Below are 12,965 nucleotides of genomic sequence, written 5' to 3'. Positions count from 1 at the left end.
ATCATAGTCTGCCACTCATTTGACCAGAAAAAGATAATTTGGTATTATCCTTACAGTGTGGTACAAATCTGATACACCACTGTTTAATTTCAATACTGTAGTGCAGCTCTAGCATTCTGAAATATGTGAAGAGAAATACGCAAATAACCATTGTTCTTCTCTCCCATCTAAACCCACTTCATTCATCAACTGCATGAAGCTTTATGGTTCTGGTTTCCACATCAAGAGTTTGGCTATCATTGTATTACAATAAATACTTGAAAAACAAAAACCAAAACCCCATCTTGTGTTATTTCAGCTTTTGTTGAAATCTGAACATTGCAAATTTGAAACATGTCAACTAGAAATACAGATTCTGCGACATTTGTTACTTGTCGTTGTTTACTATATTAAAAAATACTTTCATAATAACTTAAATCTGACTGTGATAAGGATTAAAACAGTGATTGTTATGGAAGAGTTCCAGAATAGTGTAAGAATTGTAATATATCCAGGTTCTCTTTTCTAGTCTTGAACAGCTGCAAGTAATACTCGGTACTTGCTTTTAGTAGTACTGAATATTTCAGCTAACAAATACTAGTAAGACATCAGTTCCGTTATCCTCAACAGCAGAGGGCTACTAATAGTAATGCTAGGCAGCTAACCAGTCAAATACTTCTAAATCTGCAGTTTTGATGTACCAGTTAGTATCTTGGACTGTAAGAGCACTGGGTGGCCAGTTAAGTGAAAAATGAGTTCTAGATGATCTTAAGGTCCTTTCCAACCATAACTATTCTATGATTCTTTAAACTGATAATAGAGGAGCAACAGGCCTGATTCTGTGGGTTTTAGTGGTCTTGTTTATCCCTCTTCTGGAATGGGGAAAAAAAATGAAAGAATTCATGTGCTATATTATCTAAAAGTGGAAGAAAAAAAAAAGGCGGCTTTTTCCCACCCCAGTTAAAAGACTATAGAGAAAATTTTAAGAAAAATAGGTTTGGGAAAGGAAAAGAGATTTAGAACATGGAAGCACAAAGAAACCACTGGGCCAAGCCAGTGGGTGGTGGTTGCTCCTTTGGTGAAGATGGAGGAAAGTCTGGAGTAATGGGAGACTCCACTACATACCCAACAGTGTTGCATAATGAAGTGTTTCCATGACCTCTACACGCTACTAGAAAAATGTCACCTGGAACCACACTGTCACTAAATAGGAAGAAGCACTGAAATTCAGTTCCACCGGTGCAGTGTTAGCTGGGCCACTCACTGGCTGACCTGCCACTTACCCACCAAAGGCACGTGTGTATGCTTTCACCAGCATGATGTTCTGCTAGTTCTTGGGATAAAGTTTTTAGACTTTTGTACTATAATCAGAGATTTTCAGTCACTGAATTCCTAGATGTGAGTTCAGCAATGACGGAGTCCAACTAGATGCTGCACACATTCATGTTGATTAAGACCAGCAGCTCACACTGCTGGTAACACAAGATGTTTCACCATGGAAGGCAGATCAAGGGAAGCACAGTGCAGCTACAAAGGCATTTTACAGCTGTGCTGTATGTAAAAGGAGGGGGCTCTGGAGACAAGGGGAAGAAACCCATGTAGGGGAGCAATTAGCACTTGACTAAGGCTTAAGGAACCCTTTTTTAGTTAGATATTAAATCTTAACATCTGCTGCAGATGTTGCTCACAAGATTCCTTCCCTGTTTTGTCAGCTGCTGGTTGTGAACACCTACTAGCACACACTGAAATCCTGAAATGCTACTCATGCGGATGCATGAGGATCAGGATGCAGTGCTACACCACCACACTATACTTGTAGCCTGTCATGTTTTAGAGGGTGAATCAGCAATGGCAACCCTGTATAGTATTGTGAGAAGGAAAAATATTCTTCCTCGGTAAATAGTTGTTAGTCCACTTACATTGTTAGCCCCTAGCCTGTCCACTCCTCAGTGTGCTTGCCATCTCATGTGATGACCTCTGCAATCAAGCTGACATGAAGAATATGAAGCAAGTGCAACTCCCTTTGTGATGTACTCAGGGGTGCTGGAATTCCTGCTCCAGGTCACCTGACAGAACTCCTGGTACACTAACAGAATTAAATGAAGGCAGTTGCTTTACCACAAGTGACCTGCACCAGCAGATCATACATTACAGTAACATTCTTGAAAGCATGTGAGAGAAATCTGCCTGAACAGATTAGGCAGATCAACAGTAAAATGTTGTGAAGCGTGGGAATACCTGGGATTTGCGATGCCATTCTCTACTCGGGCTGGAAAATGATGGGTGGAGAAAGTCTACATAATAGATAGCCTTAATCAAAGCAGTCTTTTCATTCCAAAAAAAGCATCTGAGAAATTCACCCATCTGACTTGCACAGTAAATATTAAGGAATTCTTGCTTTCTACACAACTAACAGAAGAAAGAAATCCAGTAGCAGACTGAGCATGGCAATTAAGACTCCACTAAGTAGAAGGGTTTTGTTTAGTTGCTTTCTCAAAACATTACCCCTGAGACAGCCCATGTATCTTTAGTCCCCCACACCCATCCAGAACGCACAAGTACCAAACTACATGTGACTAAATTCTTTTAAGTCTTAACGTGTAATACTATTTTAATAAGCAGTTACAAAGCCTTTCACAAGTGCAGATGAATGACCCATTTTCAAAGTTGCAACTAGGACTAACGTCAGCCTACTCCTGTAACCCCTTCTGATGCATTTGTATGACGTCTCCCTTATTGGCGCAAGCAAGACGCCCCTAAAAGCTACACACTTTTTGGTGTCCCTGCCCATGGCAGGGGAGCTGGAACTAGATGATCTTAAGGTCCTTTCCAACTCTATTCTACGATTCTATGTTGTTCTTAAACCTGGAAACGGGCCCGAGCTCCAGACAGCAGGCTCTGCGGAGCTGGGGCCCGCACACCCACACAAGCGGCCCTGCAGCGACGTGCTGCACCCGCCAGGGTGCGAAGGGCCGAGCGGGGGCGGACGAGATCCCTGCCTAAGGGCGGCGCGGCAGAAAGCACCGAAAAGGCCCAGGAACGGCGGATTCATCCGCCCGCAGCCCCTCCGCGCGAGTGCCCCGAAGGGGAGCGCCCCCCCCCCCGGCGCCGCGCCACACGCACCTGCGGCCAGCAGCTGCTCCGAGAGGCTGCGGGACCTTTCGCTGCAGGTTGCCGGCACGCAACGATCCTGTCCTGCCGCCTACGAACACTCACACCGGACACCCAAGACAGCACATACCCACACCCGCCTCATTCAGATGCGCCGCCAAGCTGCGCCCGCCACGCAGGCGCAGTGCGCCAACCGTTAAAACTCACTGCGCCACCCCCGGCGGCGCTGGCGGGCGGTGGCCGCTCTCCTGCCGGATCCGCCGCCACAGAGAGAGGACGGGGTAAGCGGCGGGAGGAGAAGGAGGACGCGTCCCGCCGCCGGCTCCCTAGAGAAGGTGAGGACCGGAGCGCACCTCCCCGACCCTTCCCGGTGCGCGGCGCGGCCCCCCGATCCCACCTGCCGCCGCGGTGCCGCGGGGTGACGCCCCCTTGTCTCCACACGGCGGACAGTGGGGCGTCCGGGGAGCCCTCACCGCGTGCCGCCTCAGGGGGTGTAGCCGCTGCCTTGCCCTCCCGAGCATCGGGCACCGCGCCGCCCCTACTGAGTTCGGAGGGCAGGCTGCCGGGCGCCGGAGGCACGGCGGCGGCGGCGGTCAGCGGCGCTGGGCTGTCAGCCTGTCAGAGCCGCGGCGGGAGCCATGGCCGCCGCTGTCACCGTCTGGCGGCCGCGCCTCTCGCCCGCCCAGCCCAGCCCCTGCCCCGCCGTCCCGCGGGGGGCCCGCTAGCGGTGCCGGGGGCCGGGGCGGCCGTTGTGGCGGGAGGCACGGCCGGGGCGGTGGTGTGGAAGGTGGCGGGGGCTGTACGGGCGGCCGAGGCGCGGGTGCCGAGCGCGGCATGGCGGTGTACACACGCTCGCACACACAAATACGTGCCGCCGCCCCGTCTCCGTTTCGGGAATTTCGGCAGCTCGCTCCAGCCTCTGGAGTCGCTCCGCCGCTTTCGGCCGTGCCGCCCTGCCGGGGTGGCCTGGCCTCCTCAGATCGAGACCTGGGGCGAGCGGGTGAGGCGTTCCCGGCGGCTTCCGTTGCATGCTCGCGGCTGCCCGGCTGTTCTGCAGAAGAATACGTTGAGCTTGCCTGGTGTGCCAGTGCAAGGCAGCCGCCGCTGGTGTGGAGCACTGCAACTCGCGCGGCACAGGTGACACTAGGCAACAAAGGAAGGGCAAGAAAAGAGAGAATGCCAGGCTCAGCTGCACGGTTCTTTATGTAGTTCTAGCTTGACTGCAGGAATATTGCTAATAGTCAGTCTTTTATTTAGTGTTTGTTACAGACTGGATAGCTGACAAGAAATTAAAGGGTATTATTTATTTATTTATTTATTTAAACTCCCAGATAAAAAGAGTAGTTCAATATCAGTATTGTCAGATAGAGGTCTTGTGGAAATTGTCTGGATGCTGTCACTGTGCCTGCCTTCTACAGGCTATGGGATGTGGAGGAAAATCTGAATTATATGCCTCTGAATTACGAGGTAGTTTGTGGGATAATGCAGTTCTTTAATGAAGACAAGTAAGTTATGATTCTTGTAGGAGCAAAAAGCTATCAGACAGATGTGGAATGATCCAAATGTACTTATGTTCCAGGAAAAATTGTTTAATCTTGGAATACTAGGAAAGGGTGAGATCATCATGTCTATAAGAAATCATTAACTTTTATTAAAATAATTCACTATTATTGACATGTCATGATTTTGGGGGAGAGGTTGTGCATTTCTGCTCTCAAGTTTCGAAGCAGCAAGAGTTTAGGTAGTTTTCAGTATACAGATTGATAGCAGTTTGGTTGTCCTCACATTTTACTTACTCTAGGTAGGAACATAGTGAGCTACCCACAGGTGCTGGGCAGCTGCAAAGAACTAATGGACATGTGCTTGCTTTCCTTCTTCCACTGTATTCATTTGCAATAGTTCAGTGGATAGTAGTCACCAGGATGATAGATCCAATGAGAAACTTAACATGAGCTGACAGTGTGTGCTTGCAGCCCAGAAGGCCAACCGTATCCTGGGCTGCATCAAAAGGAGCGTGACCAGCAGGTCGAAGGAGGTGATCCTGCCCCTCTACTCTGCTCTCGTGAGACCTCACCTGGAGTATTGTGTGCAGTTCTGGTGTCCTCAAGATAAAAAGGACATGGAACTGTTGGAACAAGTTAGAGGAGGGCCACAAAGATGATCAGGGGACTGGAGCACCTCCCGTATGAAGACAGGCTGAGAAAGTTGGGGCTGTTCAGCCTGGGGAAGAGAAGGCTGCGTGGAGACCTCATAGCAGCCTTCCAGTATCTGAAGGGGCCTATAGGGATGCTGGAGAGGGACTCTTCATTAGGGACTGTAGTGATAGGACAAGGAGTGATGGGTTAAAACTTAGGGGAAGTTTAGATTGGATATGAGGAAGAAATTCTTTCCTGTGAGGGTGATGAAGCACTGGAATGGGTTTCCCAAGGGAGCTGTGATTGCTCCATCCCTGGCGGTGTTCAAGGCCAGGCTGGACAGAGCCTTGGGTGGCATGGTTTAGTGTAAGGTGTCCCTGCCCATGGCAGGGGGGTTGGAACTTGATGATCTTAAGGTCTTTTCCAACCCTAACTATTCTATGATTCTAAGATCCTCAAGATGAAGTGAGATGTCAGGGCATTTCACCTGTGCTTCTTACTTGAGGCTTGTGCAGATGCTGAGTGTCACTTTATTTCATTCTTTAGATGGAAACTCATACTCTCAGCTACCCTTGTGACTTTATCAGCTGGAGACCTTAATGTCACCCTATGTGAATTTAGTAGGTTTCTGTGCAAGGTTGAGAAACTGTCTTCTCAAAAAAAATTCCAGGGTTTGAGGTATAGCAGGATCCTTCATTGGGAACATAATGGTAAACCCATTGACCATCTGTGTCTTCCCCTACTCCCCCTTTAATACTTCTGCTTTTCTGTATGTCTTGCAAGGTAAAATGTCAAGGCGTGCCAATGTTTTTCTCAGCACCCAGGGGACTATAGTGGAATTCTTGTGGTGCTGTCAGGTTTTTTGGTGTATGGTATGTGAGTTCCTTGTCTGATTTCCTAGGTTTTCTCTACTAATCACTGAATGCAGACAGTTGATCACGGAGCCTTTGGATCTTTCATAAAGATGACAGCTCAATCTTTCAGATACAAGGATTTCTGCCATCTCTTTGTGTGTTCTTCACCCACCCAGAGGTTTACTCAAAATTATTTGTGAACTCTGAATACTACAGACAGCACAGCTTAGGACAGATGTTGAGTAAGAAAGCAAGATCTGTGCAACAAACTGAAGTTCATTTATGTTTTCTTCCAGCAGGCTTGCACAATAAATTAACTTCTTTGAGGAAAAGGTCTTTTAATAAGCAGGCTGAACGAGTGCTTATTAAGCTTCAATGTTTGTTTGGCATTACTTGGAGGGGATACTAGTATGTTACCACTTACCTTAGGATTTAAAGAATATATTGAAAATATAATATCTGTGTTTACTAAATTAGAGGTCACCAGTCATAGTCTCAAACAGCAGCTTCTTTGCAGCATTAGGTGTCTAAACTGCTACAAAACCCATAAACTGTTCCAGCTTTAGCTTTACTAGAGGAAAAGTCCTGGATATCCTTGTAGTGGAAATGTGGGCACGGCACCTAGAAATGGCTGAGTTAGAACATCTTCCTCAAAATTTGACATACAGATATGTGAAAGCAAGTGTTGAATGGTTTGCCATGTTTAGACAGTGTTAGGCTGATGAAATTGACTGAGAGATGAGCACAGTTGGTCCTCTGTAAAATAGGAAAAAACTATTGACCAGAAAATATGTAATGATTAACCTGCTACCACACTGTTAATATACACACTCAGAACAACTTTTGATATTTTTTTGATCTTATGTTATGAAGAGGTGGGCTGGGCATGAATGCTTGGTGTTTCTTCTTTTCTATGTTCTATTGCAGATGGAGTAGTATAAATTTTGGTTGGTCATTTAGTCTCCAAATCAAACTATATCTTTTTAACTACATCATTAGACTCTACTTAGGCTCTAGCAACAGATGGTATGAAATAAATATTAGCACAAACTCTGTCTTGCATTTTGTGTTATGACACTGAATAGTTTTATTAACAGAACAACAGAAGTCAGAGCCCTGCTAACATATTTAGCTTTTTTTTTCCTACCAGTTCATCATTACTCTAGAACTTAGAGAAGTCTTAGAAGGTGCCTCCAAAGCTTGTGGAGCCATACTTTGTATCTTAGCTGTACAGTTGAGGACCCTTATTGCCACCTTGCATGAAACCTAAATATTAATTTAAGGAGAGGTTTGAAGTCCTTGAGAGTATAACTGTGCCTTGGCTTATTTTGAGTTTCTCCCTGGATCTGACAAAGCATCCTTATATCTTCTGCAACTACTTTTATCTTTAGCAAGCAATATTGAATGAACTCTCCTCGGTTTCATGGCTGCTACTTGGAGTGCTGTAGGTAGTGATAATGCCACAAGAGGACTGATTTACACTAAGAAAAGTCATTAGCAATGTTAGAAACAATTATGAGCTATATTGGAGACAAAAAGTAAAAATGCAAGCTGAAGCGAAAGACTTGAGATATTTTCTTCCTTGCTCCAGGCATGTGCTTTCCACTTGCTGGTAGCCTAGTGGAGATGGAGAGTATTGAAATTTCTTCTTGTTCTGTATCTTGCCTTTATGAGGCTGTAAAACATCAGAGATTAGAAAGCACTTATTTCTCCTCTCTGAGCTTCAAAATGTATTAATTGCAACAGAAACCAAATAACACTTTGCATTTCCGCTATTGTTGTGGTAGAAATCTTAGAAAGTCCCATTGCTTTGATGACAATGAAAATGGGCTTACTTATGTGAAGACGTTTCCAATAGTTTCCTTTTCCTTTCAAAGCCTTTTGTATTAGTCCTACTTAAAAAGTGTCTGGCTTTTCAAACCTTTCAAACTCTGATTGGTAAATAACTTCCTTAGCAGGCTCATGGAAATGCCTTCTTCTTGCTTATGTTTGCTTCAAGACTGTGTGGAACAAAGATAGCTAAATGAGAGAAATCATCTTTCTGTGGTGCTCTGCTGTTCAGCAACCTACTAATCTGGGTTCTTACTACAAGTTTAATTACAAAGGAAAAATGGAAAGTTCTCTTTCTAGTGCGGGTAATGCTAATCCATTCATCTTCTGACTTCAAGAAGGGACAGGTGTCTTGACAACTGTATTACCTACCTTTTTTAAAAAAATAAAGAATACTGTCTTTTGTCTGGAAAATAACTGCTTCTTTGCTTTCTAGTCCCTGCGATTCTCCAGACAACATAGTAAAACATTAATGAAGGTTAATTGCACTACTCGTTGTAGCTTTACAGCTCTAAATAGTTATACTTGTATGCAAACAGAGTTCTGGATATTCTCTGTTCTCTATTTCCACTCCATCTGTTTCCTCGCAGTCTCTTTTCCCCCAAAGAAAAATTATTTCCGTAAAGGAACTGACAGACCATTTTGTTCTGTTACTTTTGTGATATGTGGTGATAGCCAAGAGGTGGCAATAAAGACCGTAAAATATTTTGCATGTCTTCACAGTTTAGCCAGGACAAAAACCTCTGTTATCCATCTAGGGACCTGTAGGTAAGCCTAGTCAGATGCCTGCTGTTTTTCCCTGCACCTGCTGCTTTAGGTCTTACACATGAATGGTAGCACTCAGGTGCGCTGTTTACCCATGGTGAATCCTGCTGAAGTTGGAGGTCTGTAAGTAGGTGTTGGCAGTTCATCTGTTTTTAGACCATGAAGGGCCTTTGCATGGTTTTAAGATTATGTTCCTTCTGGCAGTGCTGCAGGTAAGTTGTGGGATTTTTTTGTTTTAGGTTGGAAAATTATCATTAGTTTATAGAGATTTAAAGGGAAATTACTGAGGTTCTAGTAATCATGTATACAGTAGGTTAGAAATGTCTTGTTTTTCAGATATTTAGAAGGTTTCCATAGAGGATGTAGGTTCCTGTAGAAGGAATTTAAACTCAAGATAAGCAAGCCTATTGACAATTGAGTTTGGCAAAGTACTGATAGAAAGGCTTGTAAGTTTTCCTTTGGTAGTCACTGTGATAATGGAATAGTCTGTCTTAGTTGACAAAGGTCTACATAGTTACATCTAATTAGGATGTAACTAAAATCCACTTAGTTACATCTTTAAGGATCCACTAGATTAAAAGTTTACACCTCCACTTCTCCATTTTACTTAAAGGGAGTATCATGTTATGATAAACATCTGTGCAGGTGCTTCTTTACAACCTGTAGCTCATTCTGAAAAAGACTCAAGAGGAAGCAAGCACCTGTGAACATACAAGTTTTTAAACTTGTAGATTAAAAAGGAGGACTAATGAATTTTGCAGTAAGTGGTTTTTGCTCCTAAGAGCCAGGGTTCTTGGGCAAGCACGACTCATTTCTTTCCCAGAACAGATTTCTTCTTTAGAGGATCAAGAATCTCCATTATTTTGAGAGGCCGTCCAGAATAAAGGGAGATCCCTTCAGACGCCCTGGAAACTTATGTATCAGTATGTCTGATTCTCAGAGTAAAAAAGTAAGGTTGTTTTCCTATGTAAATGTTTATTTTGACAGGTAGGTATATCCCTCTGTAGGACTATGATGTTTGTATTCTACGCAGATGTCTTAATGATGTGATTTAACTTGCATATGACATCTGTACTCACAAGCTACACAGGTTCTTCTAGCCACCTGTGTAGGTCTTTGTTGGAGTAAATTCTGTCCTGACTACATAGCAGAAGTCGCTGGAGAATATAGAAGGCTTAAACTTTCTTGTATGGTGAACATATCAGCATGAGGAGACAGCTGCCAGTAGACATGCTGTCGCTGAGGTAAAGAGCATCTGCAGTTCTAATTGGTAAAACAGAGTCATAGACTAGCTGAGATCAAAAAACACCCCTGGAGGTCACCTAGTCCACCTCTCCACCTGCTCGGAGTGGTATCAGCTAAAGCAGATTGCTTATAGCCATGACCAGCTGAACCTGGAATTCACTCCAACAGTGTGAGTAAAATGTTGTTCTCATTTTAGTTTACTGGGATTCCTTGTTGAACCTGCTGCTGAGGACTTCATAGGTTGTAAAACTGTCAAACTTCTTTTCTTCTTTTTTTTCCCTGTTTGTTGGTGGGGTTTTTTTAATAGTGTGGAATAGAATTTTTTTTTTTTCCAACTGTTGTAGGTAATGTGCTTTTCCTGACCTAATTTCATTTTTAAGAGTCAAAGGATGCATTCTTCTTGTACTGCCTGTATGTGGTAGTCTTGTAAAGCTGTGTTGCGTTCTACTAAGTACTGCTGCGTATTCTCAGTGAAGTCTTTTTTTTTTTAGTGACTAATTAACTGGCTGCATAAATAAGACTTATTTGCACTTCATTTCACTTACTAAAATTGCAGTTTCTGATATTGTTTTAAGAAAGAAAAGACAAATACATGTCTGTACTCTGTATGTTGTTTGTGCTAGAACTCAATTGGAGAGTCCCTTCCAGTGCCTGCAACTCAGAGTAAGTCTGTGAGTGAGAAACTGAAACAACTTTATTTTCTACTGCCAAAGGAGAAATCTGAAAAGTAGCTAAATCATAAGTATTAATAAAAGCATTTCTCCAGAAACTATAATTTTATTATTGATAAAATTTGAAAAGAAAATTAATGATATTTTTGATCTTCCAAGAAGAAAAACAATTATTTATTCGACCAGTTGTATTTGTACCCTCATCGTTCTATTTGTTTCTTTCCAGTGCTTCCTTGTAGAATGTAGACATATATGAGAGCAATAATGCTAGTATCTTGCATGAAAAGACAAAGGGTTAATGTGAGAGTAGGGAAGTGCAGTTGTGAATAAGAAAGTAATGACAAACATCTTCCAGATATGTCTTGAATTCTGGCACCGGTTGCAGTTCCTTACTGGCCCACATGGGGGAATGCTGTAGAAATGGTATATGTAGTTCAGAAGGAATGATGCCCTTTGTCACTATGGGAGCCGTCCGTGCCACACTGAAATGGAAGTCAGTGTCAGACTTCTGGAAGGCAGGTTTATCACCATTTTGGGGAGAGGCAGTGGTGGGGTTTTTTTGTTTGTTTGTTTTTTTTGTTGCTAATGTCAGAACATAATCCTGTTCTTTAACATTTGTTTCCTACATCTTGGTCCTCCCAGTTTGAGCCAGGGGATGTGTACTTAAGCGCATAAAAAGAAGCTTTAACGCAAGTCTTTCAGAATCAGGAAGCATTTTCTGTTTTTAAGTAATTCGTAACCATTCTCTGTTAAAAATGGCATCTGGTTTATGTTATATGTAAGCTCCACAGACTTTCAGCTTTGGTAATTTAAACTGTTTAATTCTAAATCAGTTTTTTCAGAAAATACTAGTTTAAATGCTTTGAGTGCAGCACTCAATATGATAAAAAAGTGGTGATAGAATGATGTACCTTTTTTTGCAAGATAATACGGGCTTATTGATGAAGATTCTGCTATTCTTGCACAATCTGGGATGCCATTGTGATATCAAATGTTCTACTGTTTTATACTTTTGGAAAAAAATAGCATTTTTCCAATCCTATTGTGAAATTATTAATCGCTTAAGACTGTGGTTTTGCAAGTTCATTTATTATATACTATCCAGTCCACATGCTTCACGATTAAGCAAGCTTGCAGCGCTAAGACTTCTGTGAAATAGTATATTATCCTGAAATCTTAAGCTGGAAGGACTTGTGTTCTGAAATTTTATCCCGAATGTAATTATGCATATGATTGAGATGTAAATCAAAGAGTACCTACTGTAAAGACAGTTCCTTAGCCCTGTGTGTTTTCTTTAACAATCAACTAGCATTTAGGATTTCAGACTTGTGAAACTATTTCTGTTCAAAAACAGAATTGAAGAAACCATCGTGTTTGATCTTACTTTTTGCTCCTTCAGGTACCTTCTCATTCAATGCTTCCCTGTTTCAGATGTCTGTTTATATTAAATCTTCTTTTGGGATCCCTGTTGCAAAGCACCATCTTCCCCACTTGTCTGTTTTCAGGCTTGTGTGACCTGTCAGTTTAGGCCATGTTTGTCAACATTTTTCACCCTAAACAACATTATATAAGCACATTAATTCCCATAGTGTTTTGTTTGTTTTTTTTTATGTCAGGATATAGTTCAGTGTTCTAGGAGATGCCCAAGAGTCAACTGGGAAAGAATTCATCCCTACTTCTTTTATTTCGTACATTTTCTCAGTACCTTACAGGGTTTTTGGAGACAGTCTCTGCTGTCTTCTTTTGGATAGGGTTTGATGCCTATACAGAATGGATATGATGGGTTTACCCAGGTTTTGGGTCCATGAATCTAACTGATTCTTTGAGAGTCTCCCGTCCTTTGAAAATGACACCTTTTTGGGTACTTGAACTTTAATATTTAGTGATTACTAATATTACTGTGATATGTTAAAGTAGAATTAGAGCCTAGCACACTCATTTTCTTTAATTCTTCCATGTTCACCATCTACTGAAAGAACATTAAAGGTCATTTACAGATAGCTGGGATCCTTTTGTTTCTTTTTCTATGTCATGTTCAGGGTTTTTTTGCTCTTTTATACCAAGCAAGACTAGATTGTTTGGATATTTTGACAAAATTTTAGATTTTGTGATTTTTTTCCAGTACCTTGGCAAGGTATAAACAGTAATTAATTCTATATGAGTTTAGAAGTCTGATACAAACAAGCTGCTTTGATTTTTTTTCGTAATCTTGATGTGCAGAGTGACATTTGCAGTGGGAGGACCTCAGAATCTATTTAGGACTGGAAACTTCAGAGAAAGTAAAGGAAGAAAATAGGAGTGTCTTGCGGAAGAAGTGAAACTAGTGCTTCTTGTCTGTGTTTCCATGCCTCTTGCATAAAGGTTAGTGTCAGTAA

At 42.5% G+C, this 12,965-nt stretch overlaps 1 protein-coding gene across 1 annotated transcript in view; it reads left to right on the top strand.

The window, feature by feature from the left end:
* Positions 1-3,307: 3,307 nt before the first annotated feature.
* ANKRD12 (ankyrin repeat domain 12) overlaps positions 3,308-12,965 on the top strand; it is a 66,057-nt gene continuing 56,399 nt past the window's right edge. The window contains exon 1 of the mRNA XM_057397475.1: positions 3,308-3,425. The gene's annotated coding sequence lies outside the window, so the exon portion shown is untranslated. The remainder of the gene's footprint in view (positions 3,426-12,965) is intronic.

Source organism: Pezoporus wallicus, unplaced genomic scaffold (genome assembly GCF_028554395.1).
Source record: "Pezoporus wallicus isolate ANWC-B61680 ecotype Strahan unplaced genomic scaffold, APGP_CSIRO_Pwel_v1 contig_227, whole genome shotgun sequence".
Lineage (NCBI taxonomy): Eukaryota > Metazoa > Chordata > Aves > Psittaciformes > Psittacidae > Pezoporus > Pezoporus wallicus.
Note: the sequence above shows the minus strand (reverse complement) of the source record. Positions and strands in the feature narration are given on the sequence as shown.